The sequence below is a fragment of the Corvus moneduloides genome, chromosome 25 (assembly GCF_009650955.1).
Source record: "Corvus moneduloides isolate bCorMon1 chromosome 25, bCorMon1.pri, whole genome shotgun sequence".
Taxonomy (NCBI): domain Eukaryota; kingdom Metazoa; phylum Chordata; class Aves; order Passeriformes; family Corvidae; genus Corvus; species Corvus moneduloides.
Genome location: NC_045500.1, coordinates 2,531,639 through 2,543,802, shown reverse-complemented (window position 1 = coordinate 2,543,802; position 12,164 = coordinate 2,531,639). Strand labels below are relative to the sequence as shown.

The window sequence follows — 12,164 nt, the reverse complement described above, 5'->3', positions numbered from 1 at the left end:
TCACTTGTGCACCTCACCCCAGCTGAGCATTTCACTTATCCAGGGATGTTTTGGAGGTAGAAATCCTCTGTATTCAGCCTCAATAAGCACCTGAGTTTCCCCTGGAGACAGCACAGTGCAAACGTAGAAATTATTTTGATCCTGAAGGAGATTATTTTCCTGTCAACATTAACTAGGATCGGTCTTGCTCCTCCCAAAGGTTTCTGCCGGCCTCATCCCCGTGTCCCCAAGCCAGGTTTGAATCCTCCTATTGCTACAAATAATCTCCAGATAAGAATCAAGAGCTTCTCTAAACAGCAGAAACTTGCACCCCTCCCAGCCAGCTAAACCCCTGCTTCTCTCCGAGGAAGTTTGGGATTACGGAGCCATCGGGACTTTGCCGCGCTTTGCTGGATGCTGGCTCCGGAGGATAACGTCCCTGCATAAACCACTCAGCCTCAGATCCACTGTTTATATTCTTCCCCAAACTACTTCGTCACTTGTGCAGTCGTTGGGACACAAATTACCGTGGGAGGCACTGAGAGAGAGCAGCGCCTCTGGGAGCTCTTGCATGGGGCGACTTCAAGGAATGTAGGAGACTTAACGGGCTCCATGCGCCAGGCTGCACTAACAGGGGAGGTAATGGCAAGCATGGGTATATCTGTGCCATGTGGACTTGTCTTGAACACTTCAGGGAGTGTGTCCTTTCTCTGGGTGAGCTGTCTCCTTACTGGGGGTCCTTACAGCCTCCTTTGGGTGGGGATTCATCCTTTCTCCCAGGTAAAAGGCAATAGGACAAGAGGAAATGGCCTCAAGTTGCACCAGGGAAGGTTTAGATTGGATATTAGGGAACGTTTCTTCACTGAAAGGGTGGTCAAGCCCTGGCACAGGCTGCCCAGAGCAGTGCTGGAGTCACTGGAGGGATCTAAAAGCCACGTAGATGTGGCGCTTGGGGCATGGGTTAGTGGAGGACCTGGGAGTGCAGGGGAATGGTTGGACTGATCTTAGAGGCTTTTCCAACCTTAATGATTCTGCAATGGGAGACTTCTCTTCCTGTGCCCACTACTGATGCCAGGGAAGACACAGGTACCCACCTGGGGACAAGTTGTCTTGTCTCATTCAGCCTCTTTTTGGAACCTCTTTGGCTCCATGATTACAGGAGAAGCCAAAATAACCCACCCAGCCTCAACACACAACTTTCGGGGGTTAGGAGTGGCAGAGGAGACGTGCCCAAGGTGAGACGTGTTGTCTGCAGCACAGGACACCCCTGATTTGCCTGTACCCAACTGCTGCTCCATCCTCCCTCTCTGGTGTGAAAAACATCCAATAAATTAAACAATTTTACTACTGTTCCATAATGATATTACGATAATAATAAATTAAATGTGAGCAGATTTTTATGATCTACATTAAAAAAAGAATAGATTCGGTCTGGGCTGAACACCAAGAACTCGGCTCTTGCTCTCAGCTGCATTACAACTTGAGTAAAAGGCCTGAGAGTTGAGTTGCACAAGTGGAATTAAACTGGAGATTTCTTCCCAGAGGATGGGTTTAGTCTATTGAACTCCAAATCTCATCTCTGCTGGTAGCTCAGACCTATGGGGCACAAACAAAATGAAGTGGATATTTGGTGTTTGGCTCTGCTACCATGAAATAGGCTCCTGTGATGGTGGTTCTGCACAAATACAGGGGTGTCCAGGGCTGGGTGATGAGAAGCCAGACGTGACTTGAATTTCTCAACCAGTCCCCTCTGCGGACATTACCTTGAGGAACTGTAAGCAGGCTGAACTAAAAATATATAATTCTTCTCTCCTCCACGCCAGTTTTCTTTATGAAATGCATCAGCTTGGAGATCCTTGGATAATAATGGAGCCAGACAGTGTGCAACCCAAGCATTCCCTCTATCACGTGGGCATTTAAGTGCTTTTGAAAAGCAACGGGGCTCAGGTAACGCATGAGGCAACAGTGGAATAAGTGCTTTCGCCCTTCACAGCACCCGGGCACAATCTCTCCTTATCACCCAGACACGCTTCCCTGTCCCTAGGATCGGCAAGCTTCAAGCTGTTACTTTATATTCTTCCCTGCCTCTTAAAGCTCCTGAGCCTATATATATATAGAAAATAGAAAATAAAGCACAGCAGCAGCTCCTGGGGAAGAGGCGCTTTGGCCTCTGGATGCGCTGGGCTGTTTAGGGATTGACACTTGTGCTCCTTCCCGAGCTGCTTCCAAGCGCCGCACTCAGCCTGCTCCTCCTGCTCCTCCTGCTCCTGCTCCTCCTGCTCCTGCTTCTCCTGCTCCTGCTTCTCCTGTTCCTGCTCCTCCTGCTCCTCATGCTCCTGCTCCTCCTGCTCCTGATCGCACAAGCGCCGGTCGGGGTCCCCGTGGCCAGGGCTCATCACAGCGACCCGATGCTCTTCCAGCCCCTCCATCTGCTCCTCCTTCCCTCCTCCAGCAGATCCTCTCTCCAGCAGCCTGGCGCAGGGATGGGAAGCCTCCTCTTCCACACACAGGCAGCCGAGCGGAAAGCCTTTGGCTTTGGCCAGGAAGCCACGCTCCACGCACAGGTGGAGAGCAAAGCCACTGCCGAGCCCACAGCCTCCCCTCTTCCCACCCCGCTCCTGGCAAAGTGCAAAGCCTTGGGATGCCTCCTCCACCTCTCTGGAAGCTCTCACTTCCCCTCTCACCCCGTGATGTGCCAGGGAAGGAGGGGAGGGAGAGGTCTTTGGGGTGCCGGAAAGCAGTGCTTGCCTCCAAAAAGATGATCTAAAAACAATTAAGCATAGATGAGGTAATTTTGTCTCTCAAAATCCTTAATCCTTGTTCCATTCCTGCTCAGACAGCAAGGACTTCTCCTCCAGGAAGATGAAAAACTGCTGTGTGCCAGCACAAGGAGGAGATGATACTGCTCTGGATACTGCTGCCTCTCTCTGCTGCTTCCTTCCCAATAAACGCAGAGTCCCAAGCCTCAGGGTTTCTCCTCTGGGACATGGGAACGCTGCCTAACTCACCACTGCCGCATCGTCCTGGGGCAGGCAGGGATGGTTTGTAGGGAGAGGCAGCTCCTCACGGTGCACCAGACCCTCTGCTCCCTGCGGCTTCCCATGGCACCTCAAAATTACCACAAATTTGGGCATTTTAAGACAGTTACACGCGCTGAGCAGAGGTGAGAGCTGCACATCTGCATCCTCCCTACCTGTACCAGCCCCCCTGCTCATCCCTTGCCCTGTACTCCCCAGTCAATGATGTGTGGTGGGTACAAAGGGACACAGGCTGGTGCTGCCCCTTCCAGATCTGTCAACATCTCCCCCAGCCAAAACTTCCTGGCTTTGTTACCCACCCTCTTCCATCAAGTTGGTCCATTAGGGGCAGGCCACTCTCCCCTGAACCAGCACTCCCAAACATTCCCACAGCCTGAGGGTTGAGCTCGTGCAGCCAAAGGGCCCCAGAGGTGAAGCCAACAGCCCACCTGGCTGCAGGGACCGCGCTCAGAGGGAAAGCAGCACCACAAGGATTCTGCCAGCAAGCACAAAGATGAGCCAGGCTGAAAACGCCAACAAAGCCCTCGGTGGGGACAAAACAGCCTCACAAACAAGTACCAGGAATAAATAAGCACCAGGGTGCTGACACCGAGTTCCCTGCCCACTGATCCCCACCTGCGCCGCATCCAGCCCCCAGCACCTCCCTGCGACGCCAGAGCAGACACAGATAGCACATGCCCTCCTGAATTTCTCTCTTTGCTTTCTTGAGTTTGCACACAAAAAATGACAGGAGAGGAGGTGGGCAGGCAGTGGGGGGAAGGAGGTTTTTAATTACTGAAGTGTAGTAATTGGCGCAAAACACTTTTTTGTTGCCTCTTACGCAGATTGCTGGTGTTCCAGAGGGCTGGGCTGGAGAGCACAGATTGTCTCAACCCAGCAGGACACACAAGAAATGAATAATGTTAATTAGAACTGAAAAGAGCTCAGCAAAATTACCAACCTGATTGCTGCTTTCATTACAATTATCAGGGTACAGGCTTCATTACGGGGAGGCAGGGACAGGGCTAAGCCTGGCTCACCCCAGCACACCTGAGCTGGTACCAAACTGACCCTCCCCAGGCTCGTTTCGCCTTCTACCACCACCTAGTTTTCATGGCATGCCCACCCTAGAGAAAGCACCTTCCCAAATCCAGGCCACCTGGTGGAATTTCACAACGGCACCGACCCACCTTAGAATTCTTTAGGTTGGAAAAGACCTTTAAGATCACTGAGTCCAACCATTAACCCAGCACTGCCAAGCCCACCCCTAACCCACATCCCCAAGTGCCACATCCACCATCCAGCATCCCCTGATGTCTTTTCATTTTCTTCCCAGTCTAACTCAGCCATTCCCACACACTTCCAGATTTTTAATCAATCCCACACCAACAACATTTTATCTCTGCTATGAGCTAAACCAAGCTGGACATCAGGAATAAGTTTGGGGTTTATCTGAAAATTGGGTGCAAATCCTCCCACTGAGGCTGGGTAAGGTGCCAAGATGCTCTGGCCCTGCCTTGGCCCCAGCTTCTCATGTCCCAGACATCACCTTCCAGCCTCTACACCGTCAGCTGAGCTCTAAATGATCAACTAAACCAGCCTGCTGCCGGAGGCAGAGCTCCACATCTCAGATTTATTTCTGTGATTATCACATTTTATTGTTATTTATTAGGATTAATTAAAGGCCAGGCTGTGAACAACTCAATCCCAGTCAGGCACAGTCTCACAGACTTTCCTCTGATGTTTAGGAGAGAATTTTGCCCATCGATTCCTGAGCAAAGGGAAAGCTGGAGTCAAATTGTGCCCTGCTTCTTGGAACAGGTGCTGCCCACAATCCTGTAAGGCTGGGAGGGGCAGGCCAAGGACAGTGTGAGGTGTGGATATCACATAGAACATGGTCTGAAAGCTCTTTAACTAACCAGTATTAAGCCAAACCCCTCATTGTTACAACCCAGTTTGGTTTCTCTCTCTTTGCTGTATTGGGCTAAGTCACGCAGCAGCAATTTCTCCCAGCCCTTCCCCAGCAGGATTTACAGCATCTGCTCCCTCTCCGTGCACACCCAGCCTGGTTGGCTCACACACCCTCCCTGCAGCACCGTCTGCTCACATCCCCAGGGCCGGGCAGTGCTGCCCTGCACACCACCCGGACAGAGCGCACACCGAGGGCACGTGTGGGCACCCACACGCGTGGGGAACAGCGTGTGCTCCTCCTCCAGCGGTAATCCCATCCTGCTGGAGCACGGACACCCAGCTCAGGCCACGGAGCTTGGGTGATAAGGTTGGATGTGCCGGTCACAGGCTCCATGCAGGAGACATTCAGAGTGGAAGTTGGACTGCTGGATTAAAATGTCCATAGGTGTAGTGCTGCTGAAAGCCCCCAGTGCTCAGCCAGGGACTCTAATGGGGGCTGGAGGCTCAGCCCTGCTGGGCGAGTGGCTGTGATCAGGTTCTTGGCATTCCCATCCTCACCTGCTCCCCAGGACCAGCCCAGCCATCCTCGCCCTCACTGCAAGTTTGGCTGGAGGGCATCCCTGGGGCTCCCACTGATGTGACACCACCAAAGACACAGCCCGAGGAGTTTTTCACAGCCCAGGGCGGCTCACAGGACCAAAAACCCTCTTTCCTGCATGGGGAGCCTGATGCCTGACAGGCAGGAGCTGACCCAATGATTAACTCAGCAGCGGGGTCTGGCAGGAAAGGAGGGTCCCTGCTGGGGCTGGCGCCTTCCTCCCGCCCCCCCCGCAGCAGCCAGAGCATCTCCAAAGGCTTCAGGGTGAGGAGGTGCCCTCAGATCAGCTGCCACCCCAGTGCCTCTTCAAAATCACACTGAGCTGGTCAAAGCAGTGCTCAGAAGTGAAAAATAAAACCCCTTTGTGCTTCCCCCTCTCTTCCCTGCCCAGACAGTTCCATGTCGGTTGCTGCAGAGGGAGTCAGGGCTGGGAGGTCCTGCCTTTCCCACTGGCTCGTGCAAGTTCCTTCCCTTCATAAAGCTTTAAAGATATCTGGCACCTCCTTGCTAGGGAGTGTGAGTTAACTCATGTTTATAAAGTACCTGATCTCCTCAATTGAAAGTTTATACATGCAAATGATTCACACTAATTACATTAATAATAATACTGGGCTCGAAAAGATCCGCCTTGGTTCACTGCCCGGGATTCGCAGAGCTGCAAACAACTCCCAGTGTGCTGCCTTAGACACGGTTATTGGCAAATGCCAAGGAAACAGGAGGAAACCGGACTGGGAAGGGAAGAAGAGCTGCAAAAAGAGCTGGAGCTCCCACTGACCGAGCAGGCAGGGTAGGGAACAGGCAGAGATCCCATGAACACCTCTGTGAGCATCCTGACGGTCCCGGGAGAGCCCTGTGCTGGCCCTGAGGGCTGGTGCAGAGCGGGCAGATCGCGATGCAGTCGGCAGGGATGGCTTGCCTGGAAAAGTCTTTATCTCTCTGCAATGCAGCAGTGCACCAGCACCTTTCCAAGTCCCGTGCTCGGCTCATCCAGCCTTTCTATTCATCCTCCTATTGTCTCTGCTAACAACAGGGCTCCGCACATCTGTAGCATCTTCCATCTCGGCATCTTGGAGCGTGCCACAGAACATCAATGAGGGCAGCGGCTCCCCGAGCGCGGCAGGAAGCCTGTCCCTAACCCCGGCTGTGGCTGACTCCGTGGGGGCACCACCGGCGCCTGTTCCTGGCCCATCTGCTCGGGTGCCCTCCAGAAGTGCTAATGGCACCAGGGACGGGGCTGATGCCAGCACCAAAACGCCTGTGGGCAGCTGTGTGGGGGCACGGCTGGTTTACAAATGACATGGATACCACCAGGGAAGATCCTGCACTGAGCTCTGGGACAGCTATTCCTCAGCGTTTTCTCCTTTTTCGCATTCCCAAATCCCAAGCAGTGAACAGGAGGCTCCTGGATGGCAGCAGGCAAACAGCCCTCAGTGACAGCCACCCCTTCCCTGGCAGTATTCCAGGGTTGCCTACGGAAGGATCCTCACTCCTGCAGGGAGGGCATCAACCTAGTCCAGGCTCTGGCAGCTTCAAAAAAAGGTGTGGAAAATGCCACAAGAAGAAAATAACTCCCTAATGATCTCATCCTCTCCCCCAAGTGTTACAGAGCAGTGTAAACCCTGGAAAACAAGATCTCCTCATCTGAGGTGGAGGAGGTCTCTCTCTGTCTCCAAAAGAACAGGGATCTCTCTCCTTGCTCTGCACTTCTCTCTAGAAAAATGCTCCTTTGCCACCTACTAGCCCCGGGCTGAGCCACTCAAGTCACCCCAGCTCCCCATCCCTCAGCCCCTCCGGCAGCTCCTGCTCTGCTCCTGCCGGCTGCGCTCCCAGCAGTCAGTGCCGATCCCCGGCGCTGAACTCGCTCAATTACGAGCTGTGCCCCGGAATAAATCCTAGTTCTGCTTTGCCAAGTGACACTAATGGCCCTGGAATAAAGCGATGCCATCCACCCCAACGGGCTGCAAAGGAGCGCATTTAACTACGCACACAGGCAAGGGACTGCTGAGCTCAACTGCACTGAAAATGTATTCCAAAGGAAGCGATGCACTTAACTTATCACAAGTGGGAAATTATCACTGAAGTGGCTTTTCCTTAGAAGTTGAGGCACAAAACAGGAACGGTGAGGGGTGAATGCTTTCTGCCAGGACTGCAGAGAGAGAGGGAGAAGGGAATTGGAGGCTGCTGAAGGATGCTGCGAGTCCAGGGGCTCTGTGAGGAGGAGCAGGGGGCAAGAGGGAGAGAGAGGCGCTGCAAACAGAGGGCTGAAGGGCACTGATGGGGCAAGACAGGGAAACCAGCCCAGGGAAGGGCACAAAATCAGGGATCAGGTTTTCAAGGCACTGGCAGAGCTGCCCAGGACACAGAGGAGCTGGGGAACTCGCACTGCCACTGCCTTCTGCTGACCAGCTGGGTCTACACGGGATCATGGAATGGTCTGGGTTGGAGAGGACATTAAAGATCATCTTGTTCCATCCTCTGCCACGGGCAGGGACACCTTCCACTATCCCAGGCTGCTCCAAGCCCCATCCCACCTGGCCTTGGACACTTCCAGGGATCCAGGGGCAGCCACAGCTTCATGTAGCAAAAGTATGCTGCTATTCTACATACATGTATACCATATCTATATATATCCATCTCTCCATTCTCTATCTATATATACAATACCTATATATTCTCTGTCTATATATACTATGTCTCTATCGACCATACCACCCCTATAATTCTAGCCCGGGAACAATTGCAGGTTACCACATCGCCTTCCTACACCAGCTCTCCCTCACGCTCTAATTGCATCTTCACCACGACGCCCGAGCTCATCGTGCTTCTGCTGCCAGATATGGGAGAGATGGGGAGAGACAGAACAAGGACAAGCAGCAAATCCTTAAAATTAAAATAAAGAGGTGGTCCCAGCAACTCAAGGCTGAGTAGGAGGAGCGGGGCATCCCAAGCCTTTGGAGGTGAATCCTGAAGCTTTGCAGTGCTGGGCTGCGTCACAGGGTGATTCTCCTTTGGCAGAAGAGCACAAGCAGCCAAAAGAAGAAGCTAAGCTGTGCCTCTTGCTCTGCCGTCTCTCTCCTCAGAGAACCTGGCTCCCTAACAAGAACCTACGCAGCTTCTTACAGACACACAAACCCCACCACAGAGCCAGATCTTCTCCCATCACCTAACCAGAAGGTTGTTTGCTACATAAACAAAGTTCAAGTGCTCATCTCATGACTCCTATTGCAATGGGATGGGGACTTGTGCCTGAAAGAAGAGGCTGGAGAGGCATTGACATAGCAAGGAAAGTGAAGAACCACAGGAAGTGGAAGGGAGGGACAGGAGTGATGTCAAGGAAGGAAACATGATGGAGCCAAAAGCAATGGGATCTTCTCCAGCCATGCCTTGGCACCAAAGCCCTCTCCTCATTTATAAAACAGCACTAATGAAACCAGAAACAAAAGAGGGAGTGAGAGAAAGGACCCTTCCAGGAAAGACCCCCCCCAGTCCTTCCCTCTCCCCTTGAGGACATCATCCTTAAAATATATTTCATTTCACAGCTGCATTATGGTACCACAAAATCCTGCGAATCCAATTTAAGAACAGATTACCTCCTCACTTACTTCATTTGAAGCAATTACATGTTAATTTTCATTGAGACCAGCCTAATGCATACCAATCTGATGCTGCAATCTCATTTGAATACTTGAGGGAAAGCTAGTTGGGCTCTGGGCTCTGGAGGCTCGTATTTAAAGGGCCACTTCACATTTCCTTTCCCTTTTCCCTTCGTTATCTATGTTCTCATCACACTTGTGGCGCTCCTTCCCTCCCTTCCCAGTGTTCCCAACAGCTGCTGCCACCCCTGAGACAAAATAAAAATGCCCAGTAAGTTTTGCAGCAAACCCTGTGGAATGCTGCTGTGTCCATCACCAGTCCAACCCTCACGGCGTGACCTTCCCCAGGCCAAGATACAATATCAACCATGTTTGCCTCCACCAGTAAATAACATCCCAGCGTCAAAGTCACCGGAAAACACGTGCTGGTCTCTGCCAAGAGGCTCCTCCTCCTCCTCCCTGGCCAGGAACAGCCTCCACCACGTTTCTGGCTGATGGTTATCTCCAGCTCCCTCACACTCACTCAGAGCCTCCTATCTCTGCAGACCCGTGGTATCGATCGGTGTCTCGGACACCAAGCTTTGAGTAATTAATAATGCCAGGAGAGTGTGGATCCCGCTCGAGGTTGAGGCGGGGAGGCAGCTGCCCCCGGCTGGCTGCACGCATGCCGGTGATAAGCATTCATGTTGGAGGCTGCACCTTAATTAGATTTTTCAGATTGCAGAAGCCCTGAGACACTTGTGCAGACACCATATAAATGTATATTGCATTGTACTGTAATTAATCCAAGGTGATGGAGCAGGAGCCAGGGATTCACAGCGAGGCAATCAGCCCCAAAACTTTAGCATGTTACTGGGCTCAAGCCCACCCCATGGCCCAAACCATCAGCTGCAAACCAAGAAATCTCCCTCGTCACTCCACCAGAGACACATTGGACAACAGGAACATCCCAGAAGCCAAAGGTTTCCTGGTGCCTCCTCCCCAGACAAGGCTCCCACCATTAGGTGGACACTTTTCCCTCCACACAAGCAGTTTAACAGCCAGAAAGACAACAAAAAGCACTAAAGACAAGCAGAGATTAATTGCAGCTCCTCCTCCCCAAAAGAAATAATCGATTGCATCAGGCAGGTGTCTGTGCTGTCGCTGAAAGCACTTGGATGTCGCAGCCATGGGCTCCAGACGTTTGTATTCCACACTAGACAGCCAGGATGCTCCACGAGCAGTGAGGGAAGTGACGGGGTGAGAGAGTTTTGTTGGAGAAAATCTTTGGAAAAGGAGTTTGAGCTGAGGATAACTCAGGGAAGGTGCAGGAGGAGATGAAGTGAAAGATGAAAAATTACTGTCTGAAACATCACTCTACCTCCTAAAGCCTCCTGTGCCTGTGCAAGTCACCAGCCTGGAGTGAATTCTGCTTGCTGGGAGCTGTGGGACTTTTTCCTGGCTCTTATGAGCTTCCCTAGGCAACAGAGATGCACAATCCAGCCTTGGACAGCGCAGGACTGGTCCCTGTGCCCACAGATATTTGCCTGCAGCAGAGATGCTCTGCTGACCTTGAATACACCCAGACCTGGAGCTGAGCTGGGTTTGCACCTGACCGCCTCACCCTGACCCTGCTCCCCTCGTCCTGGGGCAACCGAGAGGATTCACATGCATTCAGAAACCCCTTTAATTTCAATTAATGCAATAAAACTGCTGCTGCTCGAGTCCAACAGCCCTTACCTGCAGGAAACAACCACCAGCACACTGGACCCTTTATGTAGAGTCACTGGGCTGGATGAGACCCCTGCAGAACATCCCGGCTGCTCCAGACCTGTGGTGGCTCATTCAGAGGGTCCCAGGACACGATGGCTCAGCCTCCGCTAAACCCGTGGGGGAAAACGCCCTTTGGGGAGGGAGGGAGCTGAGCTGAGAACCTACTCTGCCATGGCACCAGTGGGTTTGAGAAGGATGGAATGAGTCGCAGGGCCCCACGGCGCATGGTGAAAAACCAAATCATCAGGATTCAGGGGAGGAAAGGCAGTTACCTGGGCAACAGTGAGCTGCTAATCCATCTGCCACCCCGCAGGACTGCCCAGCTGCTTCTCCACTGCCAGGGGGAGCCCCCAGACCAGACTGCAGCTCCACGGCATCACGGGCCTTTTCCCAACCTGATCCAGGCTGGGTGGGAAACCAGAGGTGACCCCACACTCAGCCCTGCCCTGGTGCAGCCCCTCCCCAGCCACAGGCAGCTCTCAGCAGAGCCAGCAGCTCTCAGCAGAGCCAGCAGCTCTTGGTGCCCCCATCCCCACAGCACGAATGACCGTGGCCACCACTGAGACACGGAAGGAGCTGATGTCCCACGGCTCTGCTGTCCTGCCCTGGGTACCATCCCATCCCATCCCAAGGGACTGGCCATGCTTTTTCCCTGCTCCATCTCCTGGCACACCCAAAGCTCCTCTGCAGTGAGCAAGGAAGGAGATGCCTCTGCTGGCAGACATGGATGCAGGTGCTAAGGTGACACAAGGACACAGAGGACACGGGGGATGCCAGCACCCAACCACTGCGTCACCTTCTTGTCCCAAGTGCAGCCCCAGCCCTCTGTGGTGACGCGGGGCCCGCAGCAGCCTCTGCTCCCCATCCTGCTGGTTTGGCAGGCGGAGAAGCACCAGCACTCCAGCTAAAACAACACAGTTATGGTGGCTTGGGGACAGGATTTCAAAGTACCCAGAGAGACTTTGCCTGTTTTCTACTGATCCAACTCACTCCCTGCACAAGCCTTTGAAAACATGTCCTTTATAGTTTTCCATTTTGATGTCACATCTGCAAGAATATATGGTGGAGCTTTTTTCCTTCTTCCTACCCTCTTCTTCTTAAGAGGAGGTTTCACGCTTTGAACTCTAATTTTTATTTATTTTCGTTTCCTAGAAAAGGACTGATTCCCCACTGAGCAGGGATGGAGGAAGAGAAAAGGGGGTGGGGAGGAAGCCTTCAAAAAGTGCCCAGATTTAATTTTTTATCAGAGGAACAGAAAGAGAAATTTGTTGATGATCAAACAGATTCAAGTACCTTAAAAGAACGCGACTGCCG

The 12,164-nt window shown here is 52.6% G+C and overlaps 1 protein-coding gene across 4 annotated transcripts in view; it reads right to left on the bottom strand.

Annotated features, from left to right (window-relative positions):
* LOC116455711 (protein CEPU-1) overlaps positions 1–12,164 on the bottom strand; it is a 355,205-nt gene that overhangs the window by 51,047 nt on the left and 291,994 nt on the right. The window lies entirely within an intron of this gene.